Here is a 26,805-nt window from a genome sequence, read left to right as displayed (position 1 = left end):
GGAGCCACAGCTTGGGCTGAGGTTTATGTTTATGTCTTGTTCCAGTATATATGTATGTATCTATATACCGGGACATGTCCCGAGGATATGAGTTGTTGTATGTGATTGGCTTTGATTACGTGTGGGCGTGTTTTATGATTTGAGATTAAATACTATTTTCAGTATTCAAATTATAAAAGAGATATTTTTGGGCTCATTGTAAAGAAATTTAAAATCGTTTTCCGCTGTAATTAGTTAACCCCAATCAAAGTGCATTGTAATAACGATTAGGAGCTAAGGACCCCATAACCGATCGTTGATCGAAATGACACAAATTAAGATTGGATTAAGACGGAATTGAAATCATTTTTCTCTTTTCTTTTTTTTAGTATGTTTTGAATATATGTCAATGTTATTTATCTAACAAAATATTAAAAAATTTAAAATATTCTTTGATTAAATTTTAAAAAATAAGTGACAATTAATAAAAGAAAAGTGAAGATCTTATTAACTTTTAAATCCTTTTAAGACTTAGTTACTATATTTTTCTACATAAAAATACATAATAATTGAAAATTCACTTTTGAAATCAAATAGGATCCAAATCCATATTATATTTCTAGAAGCTAATCCGATTGAATTAAGAGTAGTTTTGTGAGACGATCTCACAAATCTTTATTGTGAGACGGTTCAACCTTACCATTATTCACAGTAAAAAGTCTACTCTTAACATAAAAAGTAATATTTTTTAATGGATGACCCAAATAAGAGATCTGTCGCACAAAATATAACTCGTGAGACTATTCACACAAATTTTTACTTTGAATTAAAATATTGAATATAGTCGACTTCGAGTTCGGCTCGATTGGTAATCTATCTTGATACGAGACCGTGCTAGATCAGATTCGGTCCTCACAAGGTCGATTTAGAATACCGTTGACTGTAATAAAACCATATTTTATTGCACCAAATTCCCAGCCGCCGCTGTTTCCGGCATCAGAGCTGAAATTTTATTATGCCCTCAGGAAACCCAACAATTCAGCAATAAGTCCCCGCAAATTACACTGAACCCCGAAAGCCTACTTTCAGATCTGAATATTCAAGCTCCAGTGGCTTTGTGTAACGGTCACAGTTCGCCACAGCCGGTGCCGACTTCTGAGCATCAGATTGAATGGCCACCTCTCGTAGCAAAGGAAAGTTAGTAACTTTACTGAATATTTGTTTGTTTCTTTCGGTTTCTTTTAGTTTTCCACTGTTTTCTTGGTTAGTTATTGCATCAGAGTTAGACCCATCTTCGGATTCATACTCGGTAATCGAAACGGAGAGTGAGGATTTAAATACATCGAGGAAAGATTTTCTGGATCGTGGAAGCGACCTTGATGCTGTTGTGCTGAGAGAACAACAGCTTCAATTGGAAAAAGCTTGAGGAATTAGTGAAAAACCTGACGGAGCTTGTTTCTAGATTAGAATCTCGGTTGCCTGATGCTTCCGAAGGAGTAAAGGTTTCACGTTTGTCATCATTACCTCATGTTGAAACAAGGGTTGTTGAAAAACCTGAAGAAGATTGTGAAATTGCAGAGTAAGAAGATGTTTTGCCTGAGGCCGTGGCTGGGGCAGGGTCTCGGGATCTGTTGGGGTCAGTGACGAAGTACAGTAAATTTTGGTCCGAGAAGTTTCAGTTTGTTTTCTGCTGTGAAGTTGGGTTCTAGCCCAACTTGTGTTAACGTGTTGCCTTATAGGATTTTGAGGGTATGAGTAAGTATTTTGCGGTCGGGGATGATAAGGGTAAGGTTTAGGTGTTTTTTGCGGAGTGGAGATGTGTCGGTGCAGTGTTGACACACACTCGGAGTTGGAGGAATCATCGCCTTGTCTGCTATGGTGTCTTACTTGTCTGTTTAGCAAGAATGATAGCATGATTGTTACAGGGCATGAGAATGGGGTCATTGTGATTCATCGTGTTTGGAGGTATTGCAATGTGAGAATTGAGTTTCTTCGGTGGAGAGAGTTGGAGAGTCATGATGCCAGAGGGAGGGGGCTTACGGATTATATATTGGAGATGCATCATTTTGGGAGAAATAGGTACATTTTGTCGACAGATAGTGGTGGGAAAATTACCGTGTTTAAAGAGAGTGGGATGGTTTTCTGGACCGCTACTCCAAGTAGGCGACCAGTTGTATCATGAAGCAAAGGACTATTGTTTCTTACTGAGACTGGGGCAGGGTCGTTGGATTTGAGGACAATGAGACTAAAGGAATCCGAGTGTGAAGGGATGAACAATTCCTGTGTGTGAAGAGTTACGTGTTGTTGATGCCACAGACAGGTCCAAGGTATATGGGATCACCTCAGATGGAGAATTGATTCACACATTGTTGTTGGGCGATACCGTGAATTTTAAGTGTCGAGTTAGATCAAAAAGAAAAGTGGATCTGACGAGTCTGTAGCCTTACAGGCAATCAAGGTTATTTGTTGATTGCAAATAGGGAGAAGATTTTTGTGTACAATGTATCATCCCAGCATTATGTTCGCGCTGGTGGGCTGAGATTGCTGTTTTCCGCTGTATTTGATGAGATTATACCATCTTTTTTACATCAGCAAGTGATCAATACAAATGATGATAAAGGAATGCAAGTACCACTAATCACAACGCCCATGAGAAGCTTGTTTACTTGGTCTGGGAATGGATACTTGGCAATGTATCGTTCCAATCTTCCGTGTTCAAAACGAGTTTAATAGCATCTTGTGGTCTAGCCCGGTTTTGGTTTTCATTCTTTTCCTGTTTGGGGCATGGCAGTTTTTTGCCAATAAAAAAGAGGCGCTCACTTCCTGGGGACCCAACGATCCATTCAGTTCCACACCGGTCACAGATGGAGCTCCATTGGGATCTGCTACAGGTGACAGGTCTTTTGCGGAATCCTCTAGAAATTCTGAAATCATGGATGTGAGAGGGGTGGTTTAAGAGGTCCTTCAAGAAGGTATGGGTCTCCATCGCGGTATCAAGGTGGAGCAGGTGGTCCTTACCGGCCTGGCACTGATACAGATTCTAGGCCTGCATCCGTCGAGCCCCGTACAGAGCAACTTCTGAGCTGAACTTTAGAGGTTCCACTGTGGAAGCTACAGGTGCCGTGAAGCGAAGGGACGGCATGTTTATAAATACTCAAGTTGCAGATGATAGCAAATGACTGTTTTCTTTCCACGTCATATTCTAATAACATTATTTTCCTGCGCCATTTGCATGATCAAGTGAGCTATATGTGATTTTGTTTAAGGGAACACATAATTGCAATGTCTAACGCTGCTTTTTCCAAACATGTTAAAAGGCTTATTTTACTGGAAATTTCAATTTGGCTCTCATACAAATGGTGTTTCTTATCTCACTGCACAGAGTTAGCCACTTTGAACCAGTGCCATCTGGGGCAAAGTGGGAGCTAACATTTTTCTTTGCAGTTCCTTCTGTTAAAATCTTGATATCCCATTTGTGTGGTACTTACAACCGACGTGTTTGATTCATGTTGAAGTTGCGCGACTTCGATTTCCCTCTGATGACGCCATAATATTCACCATGCTTATTGGTTTCCAAACATCTCTTGTTGACCTCTTGCTAACATTTTTCGATTCGTAGAAGTGTTTGAAACGATTCTGAGTGTCGTCTAGAATCCATCCTGGCTTGTTTCTTGCAAATTTAGGAATGTGAAATTATAATGCTCTCTTGGCTTCAGATCAACCACAATGTAGCTCCTTGACAAGATGATGATATTCATGAATGTTTCATTCATTATTGTGTGAATGATGAATATTATTAGTTGGTGAGAAAAATACTTCATTTATAGTTTTTTATTAAATAAAAGATTTATAATTTGTTAGGAAAATACTTCCGTATGCATGTATAGAAGAATATCTAAAAAGAAAGTAATTTGAATTTTCTTCCCATGAATGCCAATACGTCCACTTGTGAATTAGAAGAATATTAAATAATGAGTGGCGAGTCTTATGTTATATCGGGAGATCTATTCCCGGTTTTTCTTTGTATTAAATGATCGACTAATCATCTCATTTGAAAACAAAAAATATGAGGTTCAACATCTGTCAAATTACTAATTATTTTTTTCATCATTATTCTATTAATGTCGTTAAAATATTTAATAATATCTCTAGTCTGGTTCTGAGTTATCTTACTTCTTCTTTTTTTGCTAAAAAAAAAAAAAAAAACTTAGTATGATTGATTATCGATTGCATATGGCCAAAAACAAATAAATTCTATCATAGCTATAAATTGTATAACTTAGAAATTTGGAATGTATGTATAAAATAATTTATATGTTTCATTTGTATAATAATAATATTCAATTACAAAAGTACTCAAATTGACGATGGAAGTAATAAATCATGTTCTTAAAAAAAACAGGAGACTGGCCTAAGTATATAGGCCCAATCCATTTTCAATTAATATTTATTCAACCTATTTTGTGTATAGCGTTCAGCAATCGTGCAACGCCGCCAACGACTGGATTAATAGTGCAGCAGCTTAGCAATCTTCTTCCTCCAGTATATTAGACTCTTTCTTGCACTGAATCGGAAGTTATTGAGCTCGATTGGCTTGTTTTCCAACAACTGTGCGTGTGAGCTTTGATACGATTTTAGGTAGGTTTTGGCTTCGATTCTTTGTTATTCTTGGTGGATTAGTTTATATAAGTGAAGTATTAAGCTTTTCCCTGTTATCCAGCTTGTTTTCTGACCGTGAGAAATAATTCCGACGTCATTTCCAGTGAACCACCTCTGCGAGATCACTATTGTGCGTTGAAGCCTTGATTCTCGAGATATTAAGCTTGAAATTTCAGGTTTTATAGGCTTCCCGGAATTTGAATTTTAACCGAGCCGATTTAAATTGTTTTAGTCAGGTGGAACGTAGTATATTGAAGTATATTGTGGATTTATATTGTTGGTTATATCGTTGGACGAGTTCATCAGAAATTCCTTAAGAATTACTGTGATATTATAAGTTGTAGTTGAGGTACGCTCAAACATATATCATTATAACGCTTATATTGGTGTTTAAGAATGTTTAGTGGATGTTATTTGCTATTATGTATCTTGAATGTTATTCTGTTGCATTTATGTATAAATTGTATTAGCATAACATATTGAGTCTTGACTCCTTTAACGGCGATTTATGTTAATTCTGTTGAGATATATTGAGTCATCAGAGGGACGAGTGGGTTAGGATTAGCCACATTCCCATATGACAGCTAGGGACGAGCGACTTAGCTACTCGCATTTCCAATGCTACGTGCATGGACGAGCGACGATTTGATGTTGCATTCCTGGCACGGGTGGCCACAGTTACTGTTGATAATGCTATGCATTTGAACTTCATTTGATATCCGTTATTCCATTGTTATCATTCATACATCGCATATCATTGCATTTATTTGGTATTATTACATGTCTTTTATATACGTCGTAATTTTAGTGGTTTCTCGTACTGGGGTCCGACCCCTATTTCTTTTATGTTGTAGTTGTTTTTTATGCTATAGCAGGTCATTCCATGGGATTTGACGCGTCTGGTGGAGCGTCAGCGAGTGATACCCAGTAGTGGAGTTGGTTTGTGTCAGAGTTCTTAGATATCTATATATTATACTGATTTGGCACATTTGCCAAGGATATGTCATGTGTAACTGTATGGTGATGTTTTTATGTTGTTTTGGATTTTATTTGTAGTATGTTGTGTCTAGTCCTAGCCAGTGCGGCTGTAGGATATTTGTTTGGTTGATTGTGAATTTGATGTTGTTGTGTTTTGAAATTTCTGGGATATCCTACTTACGGAAAGGTTATGCCGAAATTTTTGTAGGTACAAATGAACGTTTTAAACTCGTGTTCACTATTTACACCAATTAATCCTTATTATTTGGTAATTAAATATTAATTAAGAGCACGAACCGTCACAAATAATAATGCTAAATATTAATTAAGAGCAGAAAATTCTATATATATAATAAAGTAGAGGACACGAAACTATTTGGACCTTTCTCGAAAGTGTATACGATATCATTGAAAGAAAAGATGGTATGAACTCTTATAGAAAAATAACAATATATTAATCGTTCCATGTTGGGTAACTGTCCTCAATTGTAACCAATTCATGCACGTAAACATTATATTAAATATTATAAAAGGACAATAGAATATCCAATTTTATAGATGTAAGGCCCTTAACTCCTAATCGTTATTACAACACAATCTGATTAGGGTTAATTAATTACAGCAAAAACGAGTTTAAAGTTTCTTTACGATGAGCCCAAAACATTTTTTGAATATTAAAAATAATATTTCATCTCACATCATAAATCTCGCCCACACATAATGTGGTGCCCTTAGCTCCTAATCGTTATTACAATGCAATCTGATTAGGGTTAACTAATTACAGCGGAAAACGAGTTTAAAATTTCTTTACAATGAGTCCGAAATATTTCTTCTATAATTTAAATACTAAAAATAGTATTTTATCTCACATCATAAACTCGCCCACACATAATCAAAACCAATCATATACAAACAACTCATATCCTCGGGACATGCCCCGGTATATAGATACATATATATACTGGGAACAAAACATAAACATAAAACCTCAGCCCAAACTGTGGCTCCCTCCAGAATTACCCTCTCCGGTCTCCTGATATCCTGGAGTACCTGCCATTGCCCACACACAAAGACAACAACAGCCCCCCCTTGGGGGTGAGCAAAGCTCCGTAGGGAACAACCATCATATATACCACACGTATCTAAACAATGATGTATGGTATGTAATGCATGTATGTCGTGGAGGTATCAGGTCAAATGCCCATCCACTGAGCACATGTCAGAATCAAACGAATCGCTATCAAATCAATGCTCGAGCTGGCACACCGGCCTCAATAAGGGATACTCGTATGATAGCGTCGACAAAGCGCCATCAAATCCCAAATCTCATATCCAATCATCGGGGCCACAACTGTCTATGTCTTTAAGGGTCATGTAATACCAAACATAGCATTGTGTTCACAAACCCCAGAATCCAATCAAATCATATCAGGGTATCCAAGGATCATAGCTTAACGTGCATGTCATGTATCGATGTATGCATCAAACGATGTGTGTTAACCAAATATTTATTTTATACATCGATATTCAAATCACAATGTCATGTATGCCACATAAACTCAACAAATAAGGCATATAGACATGTATTCTCATTCCAATCAATCAAATCAATCCAACATATATCATATAATACAGATACATGTCGTATGTTACCCGGTCGCAACATACCTCAATTCTTCGTTCCAATCTAGCTTGAAGATATCAGTATAATAATTTATCTACATCAATAACATCATTCAAATTCATCAATATAAGTTTCAAATATCTTTTGAAACTTCAAAAATTCATATCAAATTCAAATCATAGCATAATTCAATTCCGACTTCAAAACTTGGTTTATCGTCGGTTATTCTACCACATATATTTATCAGAATTAATAATAACTGACAAATAATTCTTCAATCTCAATCAAATGATTAAAATTCTCTAATTATAATAAATTGAGAATAATTCAAAATAACATCACTATAATCATCTCTTCTTCGTTAAAATCATACAATATTCAACAATCTTCAATTCCAGTATGATTAACAATTTATCGGATTTATTCCAAAAATTGACGAATTTCAAACATCACCAAAACTATAAAATTTATACCTCAAATCGAAGACCTCGTATCAACGATCCCAGAACTGAAGTCGATTCGTCGATTGGATAAACCAATAAGTCGCAAAATCGAAAAGAAAAATCGAAAACCCTATTCTCTCACCTCTCACTTTTCTTCTGCTGTCTGGAGAATGAACGTAAGTTTCATATATATCAAAATTTTATTTTATTTTTTTTAATTTTAATATTATATTATATTATATTATTAAATTTTAATATTATATTAATAATATATTATATTATATTAATAATATAATATAATCTGAGACTTGGGATCAGAATGAGGAATCTGATACGTGGTTTTGTTTTACCAAATTTTTTCTTAGTGGCTTTCGCACACATGGAGGTTATTGGTTTCCAGCCTATATACCATATTCAACTCTGATTGAGCTAAGAAAATGAAAAATTTAAATCTCAAAATAATAATGAATATAAGATTCATATTTGGAACTTTTACAAAATATAAAAGGATTTATAAAAGATATACCAAAGAAATTAAACAACAGAGGATTTTACCGAGGTCCACCTCAGAATCATAAATTCATAAAAATCACCCATTAACGCCTTAAACGCCATCTCTCGGCTAAGCAGGCTAAAGGGCTACAACATGAATTTATTTTTCCTGGTTAAACTCGAACCTTGTGTTTACCATTTCCTGGTTCATCTTTTTACCTTATGTTCTAACCAAAGACTCTTATATTACATTAAATTCCAAAAATTTAAATAGATCTTTTATTATCTCAATCTGATCTCAAGAACAATAAATATAGATCATGTCATAGTAAGGTAATAATTTAGCACGAATGTTTTAGCCTGTCATACAGGCTCAACTAATGAAATATAAAAATTTAAAACAGTAAATAAAAGCAGAAAATAAAAATAGTAAGAACTTACAAATTTGTTACCAGAACTTCAAACTTTTATTGATATAATTCAGAAGGGTTTTTACAAGAGAGAAATGAGAGGGGAGTAAACTCAACCGTGTCCTCCTAAAGACACAGAATGAACCTATAAATAGATAGAAGAGCCGGACATGAAACCCCGGATTCCATCTAAAATAAAAACAGTACAATACTTTATTAAAGTAAATAATACAATGCATTATTAATGCAAATAGTAGTCAAAAGTCTACAGTGATATGATATTCCACCCGATATGTCATGATGTGATATTCCACCAACTGCACCAGCTGCAAATTCTTTTTCTGACGATTTTAATCATCTTTAATATTGTCTTTTAAAGAATTTTTCAAATTCTCAAAAATGTCATCTATCTGAGAAAATTGAGGAATATCATCCTCAGGGTCTTGAGCATCCTGCATCTTCATAAGATGAATAAATTGATTTTCACTAGATTCGGACGCCATAGATTTATCTGATTTTGAATCAGCACCTCCAATATTCTGGAGGAGATCTTTTTTCATTTCTTCAATATAGATCTCGATCATTTTTTCTTTTGAATATATTTCAGAATATTTCTGAGTAAGAATCTTGAAAGGACTCATAGAGGCTTTTTCCTTTTCTTGTTGATTATTAATTTCTTTCTGATATAAAGAAATTTTTTCTTCCATTTGATGAAGAGTTTCATAACCATATGGTTTTCCAGTTTCTGGATCATCTCTTAATAATTTGTCCCAAAATTTTGTGGAACTAACTCTCCATATGCAAGGGATGCCTTCATCAGTGTAACCGAATTCTGGCTGCCATCTCCAGATCCATGGGATTCCAAATTCCATGAAAAATAGACATAGAGTCTTTCCATCAATCCAATGTTCAGAAAATGATTTTTTAATACTTGGAGAAACATTTAACCAAGTATTCATGGGTTTTATAAAAATCTCTGGCAAAATCTTTGCGGATGGACCAAATATCTTCCACCACATTAAAAACCAATTTGGAACTGGATAGTGAAAAATATTTTCACAAATTTTTAAAAACCAAGTATGTTTTCTTTTTTCATTTTCATAAAACAAGGTTTTATTAAAACTTTCAATATAATCCCAAAAATTGAATTTAAAACTCATTTTATGATTTTCAGAATAAAATTCTTTTTCAACTAATGGAGATATACCCCATTCTTCAATAGATATGATCTTCTTGATGATAAACTTTGAAAAGTTATAACTTCCTTTCTGCTGAGTATTACTGAAAAAGTGAGTTATGTCAACACTTTTTGTAGATATCAGAAGATTTTCATAAAATCCTCTTTGCTTATAAGAACCATATACATATGATGTATTGTTTTAATATCTTTCCATTATAGTCCATGGAGTTTTTTCCCATTGGGTATCTCTTTCTTCTATAACAAGAATCAATTCTCGATGTTTTGTCTCTGTATATAGAGCTGAATCATTATCATCCTCTTTGATAATATTAGCATATGATGCTGAAGATTGAGAATCTGTATTACTTCTCTGCTTTTGTTTCAAGAATTCTTGAAATTCATTGTATAACTCATTATTTTGCTCAGTATTACTGGCTGATGAACTGGATAAGTTCTGGGCTATAAGCCTCTGTTTACCATGCTGTGCAATGATATTAGAGGGTTTTTCCCTACCACCTCGCCCTCTATAAGAGGACTCTCCTCTTCCTCCTCGGGAATACATATCTGTAGATAAAAACATTAGGATAAATATTCTCGAGTTAAGAAATCTGGTAAGTGATTATCTTCACCTTTTTTATAAATGATTTCAAAATCAAAAGAAGCTAAATGAGCCTGCCATCTTGCAAATATTTGTTTAGAAACATCATGTTTAAAATCTTTATTAAACATAAATTTTGCAGATTTACAGTCAGTTTTTATAATAAACTTTTGATTATATAAATCATCTTAAAATTTCAAAATACATCTGACAATAGCTAAAATTTCTTTTGCTACTGTGGAGTAATTTTTCTGGGCATTATTCCATTTCCCAGAATAAAATCTAATAAGATATTCTTGTTTATTTTGGGGATCTTTCTGTTTTAAGATTGCTCTAAAACCTATATCTGAGGCATCAGTTTCAACTATTTTATCCCATTGGGGATTAGCAAGCATAAGACAAGGAAGATTTTTAACCTTTTCCTTAATATTTTTAACAGCTATTGTATGTCTTTCAGACCAAGGTAAAGGATTTTTCTTTAACCTATCATATAAGATAGCAGAATCTTTAGTAAGATTTTTAATATAGGGAGAAATATAATTTAAACTTCCTAAAAATCTCTGTAACTGAGTTTTATCAGTTATAATATCAGGAAATTTTGAACCAAATTCTATACTTCTCTGTATAGGAATTATTTTTCCTTTCTCAATCATATGACCAAGAAATCTAATATTGGTTTGAAATAAAATCATTTTAGATTTTGAGATAACAAGTCCATTTTGAATAACAATATTTTTAAACATATTTAAATGTTTAAAATGTATTTCAATATCATTAGAAAATACTAAGATATCATCAATATAAACAATTATAAAATTGCTGTAATTATAAAAAATATCATTCATAATTTGTTGAAATTCAGAAGGGGCATTTTTAAGGCCAAATGACATTACTGTCCATTCATAATGTCCTATTGGAACATTAAAAACAGTTTTATATCTATCAGATTCTTTTACCTGAATCTGCCAAAATCCTGATTTTAAATCAAATTTTGAAAATATGATAGCATTTACAAGTCTATCTAATAAATCTTTTTTATTAGGAATAGGATGTCTAATCCATTTTAAAACCTTATTAAGAGGTTTATAATTTATGACTAATCTTGGAACACCTCTTTCCTGTTCAGAATGTTTATTAACATAAAAAGCAGTACATGACCAAGGAGATTGAGAAGGGTTTATCAAACCTTTTTCTAATAAAGAATGAATTTCATTCTTACATAATTCTAAATATTCAGAATTCATTTGACAAGGACGAGCCTTGGTAGGAATATTTTTTTCATCAAAATTCTCTTCATATGGAAGAGATATAATATGCTTCTTTCTATTCCAAAAAGCATTAGGAAGATCATTACATATTTCTAATGAAAACTTATTCTAAATAAGTTTAATTTTTTCCAGTAATTTAGGATTTTGTAATTTATCATCTATAGTTAATATATTAACTTCTTCTTTTAAAGAATTAATCTGAAAAGTTTTCCTATCAATCTTTTCTTGTAATATATCATTTTCAAATAATTTAGAAAAAGCAGTAAAATTTAAAATTTTATTATTCTTTTCTATAATAAAAGATTGTTGAGGAGGATAAACAGATTTTTGAATCTGTCCAGAAGAAAGTTTATAATTTCTTTCAAGAATAGAAATATAATCTATAATAAATGTTTTAAAAAACCAAGGAACAAAATGAATTAATTTATTCTGGTTTCACAATATGTATAAAATTCCGAAACAATATACTCAAATTCTTCTTCAGAAAAACTTTTAAAATACCAATTTCTGAAAGATTCCCATTTGGGTAAATAAAATTCTGCATTGATCCTTGCTCTAGCAAGAGATCCTTTAGTAAAATCAATTTTAGATTTACTATCCATTAAATACTAAAATTCATTTCTGAAACGGTATCAGTTTCTCTAACTTTTTGAAAGTTACTTTTATGCACAATATTATTCTGATTAATAATTAATTCATCTACTGTATCTTGTACAGGAGACTCAACATCTTCTCTTATCTGAGAAGTAGAAGCTTTAGAAGTTTGAGGAATATCCACTAAATAATCTAAAGGCGAAATAAAAGAATGACTAGATCTTGATCTAGTATAGATAGAAGATGTCAATAATCTTCTTTGTTCATTATTAAACTGTATTTGAACAGATCCTTCATTATTTTGTATAACCTGTTGTAAATCTCTATTTATTATAGGATTTCTAGGAACAGCTTGTTCAATTATCCAGCTTTCTGGAAATTCAATTTCTTCTCATTTTATAGATCTACGGGTTGTAATATTAGATCTATTAAAATTAGTTTCTATAAGAATAGTTTCATTTAATTTTTTATCTATTCTTTTACACATAGGATTCAATGTAAATAATGGTTTATAATAAATACGATAACAGATACATATAACTTCTGTACCAGGAGTATAATTATAACCATGAGTTTTAACATTTAATGTTAAAGAATCTAATATATTAATATCAGACAAAGATAAAGATAAATTTGGATAAACATCAAAATATACTGGACCATGAGCCAGACTAGATTGAATTATTACCATAAGGGATTGTTTCCAATTCAAATTTCTACCATCTCTTAAAGCTGCTATGAAGCTTTCTGGTAGTCCTTCTAATGTTAAAGGTCTAAAAGCTATTTGAATTAAACATATATGTATAATATAATATATACTATTTATCATTTTAACATCGATATATCTCTTTGGACCAGACAAATGATCAAATTTTCCAAAACTCAAAACATGAAACTTCTGTATATTTGAGTTTTCTACGTTATATCCAAATCTCAAATCATTTGGACTTTATATGACCAAGATATGTCATATTTTATTCTTTAAAATTAATTCATTATTTTTCAACTATTTACGAAAATGCCATCAAAATAAATTGAATATTTTTCAACTTATTTACCAAAATGTCATTAAAGCTATTTTAGTCTCGGGGTCTCACACATAATCAAATCCAAATACAGTCAAACAACTCATATCCTCGGGACATGCCCCGGTATATAGATACATATATATATACTGGGAACAAAACATAAAACCTCAACTCAAACTGTGACTCCCTCCAGAAGTACCCTCTCCGGCCTCCTGATATCCTGGAGTACCTGCCATTGTCCACACACAAAGACAACAACAGCCCCTTGGGGGTGAGCAAAGCTCCGTATGGAACAACCATCATATATACCACAAGTATCTAAACAATGATATATGGTATGCAATGCATGTATGTCGTGGAGGTATCAGGTCAAATGCCCATCCACTGAGCACATGTCAGAATCAAACGAATCGCTATCAAATCAATGCTCGAGCTGGCACACCGGCCTCAATCAGATATACTCGTATGATAGCGTCGACAAAGCGCCATCAAATCCCAAATCTCAATCAATCGTCGTGGCCACAAATGTCTATGTTTTAAGGGTCATGTATACCAAACATAGCATTGTGTTCACAAACCCCAGAATCCAATCAAATCATATCAGGGTATCCAAGGATCATAGCTCAACGTGCATGTCATGTATTGATGTATGCATCAAACGATGTGTGTTAACAAAACATTTATTTTATACATCGATATTCAAATCACAATGTCATATATGCCACATTAAATCATCACATAAGGTATATAGACACATATTCTCAATCAAATCAATCAAACATATATCATATAATACAGATACCTGTCGTATGTTACCCGGTCGCAACATACCTCAATTCTTCATTCCAATCGATGTAGCTTGAAGATATCAGTATAATAATCTATCTACATCAATAACATATTCATTTCAATCAATATCATAATTCAAAATCAATAATATAAGTTTCAAACATCTTTTGAAACTTAAAAAATTCATATCAAATTCAAATCATAGCATAATTCAATTCCGACTTCGAATATGAGTTTCTTGTCGGTTATTCTACCACATACAGGAATCTCGACTTCAAATACATGTTATTCCAGCACTTTAATATTTAGAACTGCTGAAACTAGAAGAAATTTACCTCAAAAGGAAGCTCTCGACGCGAAGATTCCGAATATATAATTTGTTTCGCGTTTGGACAGCGTTTCGAAGTCGATTCGGACGAAAGAAATCAATTTTCTCTAACTTTCCTCTCGAAGTTGCTGAAGGTAATGAAGAAAGAAACGAAACAGAAGACTTATTCTTATCTCCACCGCCTTCGCGCTCGGGTGGTAGAATTCTCGCGCCCGAGCGCGAGATGTTATGCCCCTGAGTGTCACTTACACCGCGCTCGGGCGGTCAAAAACTACCGCTCGGGCGCGGAAAGTTTTGTTCGAGCAAAATTTTGTGCTACACTGGCGCTCGGGCGGTCATTTTCTACCGCTCGGGCGCCACATGTTATGTACAATTACTCACCTTGTGGTGCACTGGCGCTCGGACGGTCATCTTCTACCGCTCGGGCGCCAGATGTTTTGTGCAAAATATTAGTCTTGTATTGTATTGACGTCCGACTTCTCCACTCGAGCTCTTACAACTTCAATTCTGTTAATTAATCAATATCTGGTACGATATTTAATTATTAACATTTATTTCCTCATTTTCCATTGTCATGATATACCTCATATACATAATCACATAACAATTTCATAAATTATCGATAATCAACATAGGATTTACGATAATACGATACACGGTCCTTACATTTCTCCCTCACTTAAAAGATTTCGTCCTCGAAATCTCAAACATCTCTATATACATAACATTGGCAAACATATATATGTCACCAGTTATAGTACATATCAAAACTAAAATCAGTAAACGGATCAGTATACATTGAATACAATGGAACAGATGGAAGAAAATCAAACAAATGCGGATATAAATCTCGCATCTTGCTCTCCAATTCCCACGTCGACTATTCCACACCATGTCGTGTCCATTGTACTCGAACTAAAGGAATCGATTTATTAAGCAATATCTTTTCCTTTCGATCCATAATGCGAACAGGTTGTTCAACATAGGAAAGAGAATGATCAAGTTCAACCTCATCAGGTGCAAGTACATGTGATGGATCTGATTCATACTTTCTCGACATAAAAACATGAAATACATCATGAATAGCAGATAAAGCTGGTGGCAATGCCAATCGATAAGCAAGATCCCCAACTCGATCCAGAATCTCGTATGGACCAACATAACGAGGAGATAGTTTTCCTCGCATTCCAAATCGAACAGTGCCTCTAAAGGGAGATATTTTCAAAAACACTCTGTCACCTTTCTGGAATTCTAAGGGTTGTCTTCATTTATTCGTATTACTCGTTTGACGATCCTGGGCAGCTTTCATCCGCTGTCGAATCAACTGAACCTTATCATTCATTTCCTGTATCATTTCAGGTCCAGTCATTTGTCTTTCACCAATTTCATCCCAGAATAACGGTGACCTACATCGTCTCCAGTGTAGGACTTCAAACGGTGCCATACCAATACTCGTTTGAAAGCTTTTATTATAAGAAAATTCAACCAATGGTAAGGCATCTTGCCATCCCATTCTGAAATCCATCACAATAGCACGTAACATATCCTCTAACGTTTGAATTGTACGCTCAGTCTGGCCATCAGTTTGAGGATGATAAGCAGTACTCATAGCCAAACTCGTACCCATAGCTTCTTGGAAACTACCCCAGAATTTAGAAGCAAACCTGGGATCACGATCAGATACAATTGAGATTGGAACACCGTGTAGTCTCACAATATTTTCGATGTATAAACGGGTCATTCTATTATAAGGATAAGTCCGTTCATACGGAATAAAATGTGCAGACTTCGAAAGCCGATCAATAATAACCCAAATAGCATCACAGCCCTTGGGCGAACGAGATAAATGAGTCACAAAATCCATAGCAATATGTTCCCAATTCCACTTTGGGATTTCAAGACTATGGAGTAATCCTCCAGGTTTCATTCTCTCGGCTTTCACTTGCTGGCAGACAAGACATTTCGAAATAAATTCAGCAATGTCCTTCTTCATACGTCTCCACCAGAATTGAGGTTTTAATTTCAAATACATCTTTCGACCTACAGGGCGAATACTGTATTTGCTACAATGTGCTTCATGAAGAAGGGCAGATTTCAAATCAGAATCATCAGGAACTACCAGCTGACCATTAAGTCGTAAAGAACCATCAGAAAAAATCTGAAATCCAGACTGATGTCCTGCAGATACAAGTTCTTTCGACTTTTGGATCTGAGCATCGCTTCGTTGGACCTTTCGTATTTTCGATATCAAGTTCGGCTCAATTTTCAATGCTGAGACAGTGACAGAATTCCAATTCGAGTGAAAAGTCCAACCAGAAGTACATATATCCTCGTGTACTTTGGCGACACAAACAGATGCTAAAACAGAATCATGAACTTTCTGACTAAGGGCATCCGTAGTAACATTCACCGATCCAGGGTGATATTGAATCTCACAATCAAAATCCTTCAGGAGATCCATCCACCTGGGTTGCCTCATATTCAAATCAGATTGAGAAAAGAGATATTTCAGACTCTTATGATCTGAATAAATAACAAACTTTTCTCCGTACAAATAATGGCGCCAGATCCTCAAAGCAAACACAATGGCGGCCAATTCAAAACCATGAACAGGATAACGTATTTCATGAGATTTCAATTGACGAGACGCATAAGCAATCACTTTGCCATGTTGCATCAGAACACAGCCCAAACCTTTACCAGATGCATCATTGCACACAACAAATCCTCCGGTACCTGAGGGAATAGTAAGCACAGGTGCTGTGGTCAATCTCGTCTTCAATTCAAGAAAACTAGTTTCACATTCATCTGGCCAAATGAATCATTGATTCTTCTGTGTCAGTTGAGTAATAGGTTTAGCTATTTTTGAAAATCCTTCAATAAAACGACGATAATATCCAGCTAAACTCATGAAGCTATGGATCTCAGGAACATTCGTAGGTCTGGGTCAATTCAATACAGCTTCGACCTTCGCAGGATCAACAGATATGCCATGTCTCGAAATGACGTGGCCCAAAAATATCACTTTTTCCATCCAAAATTCACATTTGGACAATTTAGCATATAAATGACTAGTACGAAGAGTTTGAAGTACCAGTCTCAAGTGTTCATCATGCTCCTTTTTCGATTTCGAATATACAAGAATATCATCGATAAAAACAATAACGAATCGGTCAAGAAAATCTCGAAAGACACGATTCATTAGATCCATAAATACAGCAGGAGCATTTGTGAGACCGAAAGACATAACCAAGAACTCGTAGTGGCCATACCTAGTACGAAAAGCAGTTTTGGGAACATCTTCATCTCGAACTCGTACTTGATGATAACCAAAACGAAGATCAATCTTAGAGTATACAGAAGTACCCTGAAGCTGATCAAATAAGTCATCAATACGAGAAAGTGGGAACTTATTTTTCACAGTAACCCGATTTAATTGCCTATAATCGATACACATTCGCATAGTACCATCTTTCTTTCGAACAAATAAAACTGGAGCTCCCCAAGGTGATACACTCGGTCGAATATATCCCTTATCGAGAAGATCTTGTAATTGTTCTTTCAATTCTTTCAATTCCAATGGTGCCATGCGATAGAGAGCTTTAGATATGGAAGCAATCCCCGGCACAAGATCAATACTAAACTCAACTTATCGATGAGGAGGAAAATCAGGAATCTCATCGGGAAATACATCTGGAAACTCTTTCGCAACAAGAATCTCAGATAAAGAAGGCTCCTTCTTAGAGACATCAATAGCGTAGATAAGATAACCCTCATCTCCGCTAGTCAAAAGTTGAGACATTTCCAAAGAGGATACCAATGGAATTTTGGCTTGAGAACCCATGCCATAAAAATTCCACTTGGGTCCATCAATCGGTCGAAATCGAGCCACTCCATGAAAACAATCAACAGTGCTCGATTTGTTGTCAAGATATCAATGCCAACAATACAATCAAAGTCGTGCATTGGAAGGACAATCAAATTCAAGAATATCACATTATCCTCATATATCAATACACAATTATGCACAACTTGCTCAGACAAAATAATCTTTCCTGCTGGCGTGGCTATTGATAATGTATCATACAATGGGTTACACTCAATACCGTGAGATGCAACAAATGCATGAGATATGAATGAATGAGATGCTCCTGTATCAAATAAAATACGTGCAGGATAATCGCAAAGCATGCAAATACATGCAATCACACCACCAGGAGCTTCCTTCGCCTGATCCTCCGTCACAGCATACACTCTTACTTGAGGAGGAACTTGAGCAGTCTGACCACCTGGTCCTCGATATCGTGGGACACTCGACTGCTGAAAAGATTGAACAGGAACAGCAGGTCTCATCATGTTGGGGCCACCTCTAAATCCTGGCTGGGGTTGAGAAGAAGTCGTACCCCTGTTCGGACATACTCGAGAGAAATGGCCTTCCTGCCCAGACTGATAACAAGTACCAAACATACCTCGACACTGCTCGATAGTATGTTTACCCCCACAATGACTACAATAAGGAGCAATCACAGGACTCTCTCTCCGGGATCCACTCGAACTCGAAGAAGACGAAGAAACAGTACCAGTCTTCTTGAACTTTTTACCTCTTGGGCGCAATGTAGGTTGCTGAGCTGTCACTGGTGGTGGAGGAGTATACTGTGGACCTCCTCGCCTGAGTCCAGCCTCGGCTGCCTTAGCTCGTTCAACTGCCTTTGCGTAGCTGGTAGGCAAACCAGAAACAACAAAAGTATATAAAACAGGATGCAATCCATTCACAAACCTGTTATATTTTGCTTTTGCATTCCCAGCTACGTGAAGTGCATACTTCAACAGAGTAGAAAACTTCGAAGCATACTCTGCAACGGTCATCGTTCCTTGCTGTAGACTATTGGATTCATTCTCTTGGGCAGTATAATAGAAAGGAGGGGAATACTGCTCCAAAAACTGGGCCTTTAAGACATCCCATGTGACTTCAATCCCGGCTTCTTTCAATCCAATCTCAGCGGCTTCCCACCAACATTTTGCTCGGTCTTTCAACTGATAGAGAGCAAGTTTCAGTCTCCGAGCCTTGGAATATTCAACAATATTAAACAAATACTCGATATCCTTTAACCAAGCCTCTGCTCTTTCTGCACTCTCAATGCCAAAGAACCTCGGTGGTTTCAGATCCTGGAATCAAGCCATCACTATATCCATGGACAATCCTTCAAATTGCTCAACTATCCTCTTAGTACTGCTACTTGCAGTTTCATTTGTGTGATCCATCTACAAATCAAGGGATGAATATCACAAATCAATATCAATTTCACATCATCATCATCTCATATCATCAGTCTCATCAATAACTTACTCAAACTAAATCAAGTAGGAGCAAGTAATACAAATAAATCAAACACATACGCACAATTCATTTGTGCCTATTCCAGTGTACACAAGACTCAATCAAGCATTCCCATCTATGCTCTAATACCACTCAATGTGGGGCCCTTAACTCCTAATCGTTATTACAACACAATCTGATTAGGGTTAATTAATTACAGCGGAAAACGAGTTTAAATTTTCTTTACGATGAGCCCAAAACATTTTGTTTGAATATTAAAAATAATATTTCATCTCATATCATAAAACTCGCCCACACATAATCAAATCCAAATACAGTCAAACAACGCATATCCTCGGGACATGCCCCGATATATAGATACATATATATATACTGGGAACAAAACATAAAACCTCAACTCAAACTGTGACTCCCTCCAGAAGTACCCTCTCCGGCCTCCTGATATCCTGGAGTACCTGTCATTGTCCACACACAAAACAACAACAGCCCCCCCTGGGGGTGAGCAAAGCTCCGTATGAAACAACCATCATATATACCACAAGTATCTAAACAATGATATATGGTATGCAATGCATGTATGTCGTGGAGGTATCAGGTCAAATGCCCATCCACTGAGCACATGTCAGAATCAAACGAATCGCTATCAAATCAATGCTCGAGCTGGCACACCGACCTCAATCAGGGATACTCGTATGATAGCGTCGACAAAGCGCCATCAAATCCCAAATCTCAATCAATCGTCGTGGCCACAAATGTCTATGTTTTAAGGGTCATGTAATACCAAACATAGCATTGTGTTCACAAACCCCAGAATCCAATCAAATCATATCAGGGTATCCAAGGATCATAGCTCAACGTGCATGTCTTGTATCGATGTATGCATCAAACGATGTGTGTTAACAAAACATTTATTTTATATATCGATATTCAAATCACAATGTCATATATGCCACATTAAATCATCACATAAGACATATAGACATATATTCTCAATCAAATCAATCAAACATATATCATATAATACAGATACCTGTCGTATGTTACCCGGTCGCAACATACCTCAATTCTTCGTTCCAATCGATGTAGCTTGAAGATATCAGTATAATAATTTATCTACATCAATAACATCATTCAAATTCATCAATATAAGTTTCAAATATCTTTTGAAACTTCAAAAATTCATATCAAATTCAAATCATAGCATAATTCAATTCCGACTTCGAATATGAGTTTCTTGTCGGTTATTCTACCACATACAGGAATCTCGACTTCAAATACATGCTATTCCAACACTTTCATATTTAGAGCTGCTGAAACTAGAAGAAATTTACCTCAAAAGGAAGCTCTTGACGCGAAGATTCCGAATATATAATTTGTTTCGCGTTTGGACAGCGTTTCGAAGTCGATTCGGACGAAAGAAATCGATTTTCTCTAACTTTCCTCTCGAAGTTGCTGAAGGTAATGAAGAAAGAAACGAAACAGAAGACTTATTCTTATCTCCACCGCCTTCGCGCTCGGGCGGTAGAATTCTCGCGCCCGAGCGCAAGATGTTCTGCCCCCGAGTGTCACTTGCACCGCGCTCGGGCGGTCAAAAACTACCGCTCGGGCTCGGAAAGTTCTGTCCGAGCAAAATTTTGTGCTACACTGGCGCTCGGGCGGTCATTTTCTACCGCTCGGGCGCCACATGTTCTGTACAATTACTCACCTTGTGGTGCACTGGCGCTCGGGCGGTCATCTTCTACCACTCGGACGCCAGATGTTCTGTCCAAAATGTGAGAACCCATAATTTTTCCGATCCGAAGCAAATCATGTAAGAAATTTGAACTTGAAATTTAACTCAAACTAAGCTTAACAACTTTCATTTTAACTATAGAACTTAAATATGAATTTAGATTTCATCAAATTTAACTCAAGGAAGTAACTTCAAAGCTCGGGGATTAGCTCAGCAGGAGGCCGAGCTGCGAATAACCGCATCAATCGAAGTATTGTCACGGGAGGAGTAAAACCCCAGCTCAAGGACTCCATCCTTCAGCTCGAAGAAGCTCAACCAAGCTTGTCCTAACAAGGCCAAAAAGGGAGCTAGAAGATGAGCCAAAGAAATGGGACAAATTTATTATGCAAGAAGCCACCTTTGAGATAACCAAGGAATGAGCTAAAGGAAGAGCTAAAGGATAGGACAAACTTAATATGCAAGAGATGACCTTTGAGGAGCTAAGGGAGAAGCTGAGAGACCAGGACGCATTAATGATGCAGGAAAAGACCTTTGGTGCTTGGATTACCTTTGACCATCTTTATAAGCACATTTAACTCCATTCTTGGAGGCCAAGAATTCGGCCATGAAGGAGATGAGGAGGCCAAAAATTTTCCTATAAATAGGACCTCAAAGATGATAGAAGAACACACTCAAAAAGCCTTAAAAATTCGGCTCCCTCTCCCCGACCATAAAACCTCTCGGCCAATTCAACAAGAAGGAAGTGCTGCTCGTGAGGTTCAAGTGCTAAAGACCGGTGTCGAAGTGCTGCTGAATTAAAGACGTCATCTGTAAAATTTACGTCGAAGTGCTGCCAAATTTTCGGAAGGAAACTTTGTGCCAAAATCTGCAACGTTCGAACCTACCTTCAAATTACGGTAAGTGGGCTTTTGTTAAATATTTTGTTGTATTTTTAAACTTTGATATAAATAATGACACATGCATGTTGGTGTGTCCCTTTTTCGAAAATATTAGTATGTTCTGTTTAAAATTTTGATCGATTACGTGTTCTCTTCTATGCTTCGAAATCTTTGGTTCCGCTGTGTCTGTCTGAAAACTCTGAAATCTGAAAATATGAAAATTTCTGTCTGTTACTTCTGAATTCTGTTGCACTCTTACTATTCGAATTTGAAATGGGACGAGAATTGTAGTTCTGTTCTGGCCCCCATTGGTGGGTATAAAATCATGTTATGTTCTGGCCCCCATTGGTGGGTATAAAACCATGTTCTGGCCTCACCCCTTAGAGGACTAACATATTGGGGACAATTTGACCATGAAAATGAGATGAGTAACAGTGTTGTGTCCGTTTGATTTGATCAGTTTCTGAAGTGCTTTGAATCATCTGATAAATTCTGTCATTTATTCGATTCGCTTTTGTCACGATAAGTTAAGAATATTAAATTTTGAAAGTTTGTTAAAAAGATGTTTTAAGAAAACTAAGTTCTATATGTATCTTTGGAATCGATCGACCCCCACTTGCTGAGTGTTTCCCCAAAACACTCACCCCTTACAAATTTCAGATAAAAGTGAAAAGCAAGTAAATGAAGAAGAGCAAGAAGCGTTCTGGGGATGGTGATCAGATTTCGAGATTGGAAAAATCGCGAATTGTACTCCTTTTATTTTGATTAAGCTTCTGTAAACTCTGATGTAAAAGCTTATTCTTTTGTCATTGTAAGACAATATTCTATTTATGAAAAAGACTGGTTTGATTTGATACGAGGATTTATTGTTTTCAATATAATTGCTAAACAATGCCGGATGTCACCGATGCTTCGAACACGGGGCGTGACACAAAATATTAGTCTTGTATTGTATTGACGTCCGACTTATCCACTCGAGCTCTTACAACTTCAATTCTGTTAATTAATCAATATATGGTACGATATTTCATTATTAACACTTATTTCCTCATTTTCCATTGTCATGATATACCTCATATACATAATCACATAAAAATTTCAAAAATTATCGATAATCAACATAGGATTTACGATAATACGATACACGGTCCTTACAATAGAAATTAATAAAGCATGGGCACACAATAAATAATAGAAAAAGAAAAGGAAGGGGAATGAGTAATAATGTATATATGTGAAGCATGTTGATTTGAGGTGCAACTATTGTCCTTACTTGGTAGAGCGATCGAATCGGGGTGCTTGAGCTGCTGTGCGGTTTAAAAAGATTTGAGTTGCACCATTACTACTAGCTATAGCTTTTGGTAAAGCGGTAAACGCTCGGTCCTACAATTAGTATCAGAGCCAATGTCACGGGTTCGATTCTCATTGATTTCAAGGAGTGCAATTATTGGGAGTGAGATTGTTGGGTGCAATAATTTTCCATGCTGGGTAGAACGATCGAATCGTGGTGCTTGAGCTGATGTGCGGTTTAAAAAAATTTGAGTTGCATCATTACCACTGGCTATAGCTTTTGGTAAAGCGACAAGCGCTCGGTCCAACACAAGGACGAATCGAGGACCTCGGGTTAGGATGAGTTAAATATAAATCATAAAAGTATTTATTTCATATTAAATTTCAAGGTTAATTTGTATTACTAACACCTTTTACCAATACTTTCCTCATTAATGTTTAAAAAAAACGATTGAAGTTTTTTAAGAATAAATTGATTTTTAAATCTAAGTTAATTGAGTTAAATAAATAAAACATAAAGAGATATTAAACTTACATGCACCGTCGCCGACATTCAAATTAAATAATTTACCAGCAATGATTGAATTGAATTGAGATCAAAACTCGATTTTTTTAAGGTGCTATTTAATTCCTTAAAAACGGCAAAGATTCAAATTATCTATCCACGTTATATAATAAATGGAGAGTAAAATTATTTCTAATGTAAATATTCAAATTCTATGGAAAAAAAAAATATTCTTCAAATATTTTTAATTAATTAATATTGGACAAAGCTCAAAAAGGCCATAATAATGAGATAAAATCATTCAATGTCCAAAGGATCCATAATGAATTCATATATTTGGTTCGGCAAAAATTTGTGTGAGACGGTCTCACGGCTTGTATTTTGTGAGACAGATATCTTATTTAGGTCATCCATGAAAAAGTATTACTTTTTATTGTGAATATTGGTAGGGTTGACCCGTCTCACAGATAAATATTTGTGAGACCGTCTCATAAAAGATCTACTCATTTGGTGTTACATCAAAGTTCACGTGCGTGGTTGATTTACAGTTGTAAACATGATTAAGAAATTTAGAAAATAATGAAATTCGTTTGAATAACATTATTTATTTTAGGAGTATTTATCAATACAACCATATAAAAAACACAATATATAAAAAAATGTTATAATCATAATTCATATATCATATGTTCACTTATTCATATGACGGAAAATTGCAATTTTATATTTGATATATATTGGATTTTAATTATGTAATTTGTCAAAGTTTAATTTTGATCATCTAATAATTTGGAAGTTTTTTTTTCGGTCTTGTTTTGTCATAAACTACCAAATCACCAAATATTGCTTATTTGATATTGATACTCTCCTACGTGACTCATGTGATAAGAATAAAGTTTATATTAAACACATTAAAATCTACTCATACAAATTAAAATAAAAGGAGACAAACAAAATTTTCCTCCTATATTTTTAAGTATTAAGGGCCGTTTTGCTTTATTTTATTATTATTATTATTTTTTTGCTTAGATGAATTTTATTGTTTTTAATATAATTTTATTCTCATCACACATGTCACATAGAAGAGCATCAATATCGAATAAATGATATTTGATGGATTTAGTGATTTTGGGAAAAAAAATTTCCAAGTTTTTGGAACTTTGTCGAGTTACAACTTAAATGACTAAACTTGCAATTTCTCCTATGATCCACACAACACTTTTCAATTTGTTTCTTGAATGATTTAACTCAATCACCCTATTTACAGAGGAAGATAACGGCATACAAATCATTACACATGTTGCCTTGTCATTTTTATCTTGATCACAAATCACTCAAATCTAACTATATAAGGATGATAATTTACAATAAGAATATATTTATAACACTCTCACTTAGATGATTATTTGCATTTGACAAGACGTACGTTTGTAAACTTCATCGAGACTCAAATGTTATCTCGTTAAAACATTGACAGTAAAATCTTGTAAGCGAAGGAAAAATAATACAACAATAAATATTTTCTTTCAATATCTTCTAGACGATAGATGTGTATCGTTAAAATCTTATAAAGAAAAATTAATGAAACAAAATCTTAGTAAAAGGAAAAGAGTATTGTTGGAAAAATGGGTTTGAAAATTAATCTAGGATGACTAGTCATTCAATAAAATTTGAAATTGTTTTAAAAATTAGAATATACAGTTAATCACTAGGCTTGCTCAAATGCCTCAATTAGTCATTACATGAAAACCTCTTAGTTTTGTAAAGTTAGAAGATCTGGTCTACCACTTTATAATTTATTTTGATAAATTGCCATTTTGAATCAAAGTGGACATAAAAGAACAAAGTGCTAAAGATTGTATGTTGTTTTTGAAATGGAAAAGGTTTTTGGAAAAATAGAATTCATAATTTTCATATGCATCACTTCTTGTCTTGTTGAAACATATGCCTTAAATTTTTGATTTAAAAAAAAAAACAAGATTCTCCGAAATTTAATAATATTTAAATTTTTGATGCATTTAAGTATATACAATATTAAAGAATTTTCGCAATTTCCCTAGGTCGAATCCTATATACTCAATATGATAATAAGTAGGGAAATTTGATTTTTTGATTAGATATGTTTGTCTATTTTTTATTTTGGTTATTTATATTATGAAATTCAGTTTTAGTCTGCTATCTTTGTTTTGTTTTTTCTTTTGTTTGAAATTTTAGTCTCTTTTTTTCCGATTGACGCCGACAAGAAACCAATATTGTGCCAATGATGCTCATGTGTATAGAGTATCACATTAGCGGTCCTAATACAAAAATGATTAAAATTGCTAAAAATAAAAACAAATTACATGACTAAAACTGAAATTTGATAACAACTAAAATTGCAAATGCAGTTTTCGATAATAAGTATTTCGAACTTAATGGCCGGCATGATCCCAATATTTAGATTGAGGAAGCTCATGAAAATTGGATCCCAGCCCTATGTGTGATATATACTTACGAATGCCATAGGTGCTGTCTAGAAGAGTGGCAGCTGATATACCCGTATGCTAGCAGATCTTGAACTAGCAGCGAACCGAGTTTCTCATTCACAACGATTGATGATGATCGGGTGAATTGGGTGAAAGATAGGTGGACAATTTCATCGGGTCGAGTTGTTGGGATGAACGGAAAACGAGATCACTGCAAAATATATTCG

At 34.9% G+C, this 26,805-nt stretch overlaps 1 long non-coding RNA gene and 1 pseudogene across 1 annotated transcript in view; both read left to right on the top strand.

Annotated features, from left to right (window-relative positions):
* Positions 1–1,050: 1,050 nt before the first annotated feature.
* LOC142520826 (putative membrane protein At1g75140) lies at positions 1,051–3,285 on the top strand (annotated as a pseudogene).
* A 1,175-nt stretch (positions 3,286–4,460) lies between these two features.
* The window catches only part of LOC142520090 (uncharacterized), a 109,606-nt gene continuing 87,261 nt past the window's right edge, over positions 4,461–26,805 (top strand). The window contains exon 1 of the long non-coding RNA XR_012813903.1: positions 4,461–4,617. This is a non-coding gene — a long non-coding RNA (uncharacterized LOC142520090). The remainder of the gene's footprint in view (positions 4,618–26,805) is intronic.

Source organism: Primulina tabacum, chromosome 12, assembly GCF_025594145.1.
Source record: "Primulina tabacum isolate GXHZ01 chromosome 12, ASM2559414v2, whole genome shotgun sequence".
Taxonomy (NCBI): Eukaryota; Viridiplantae; Streptophyta; class Magnoliopsida; order Lamiales; family Gesneriaceae; genus Primulina; species Primulina tabacum.
Note: the sequence above shows the minus strand (reverse complement) of the source record. Positions and strands in the feature narration are given on the sequence as shown.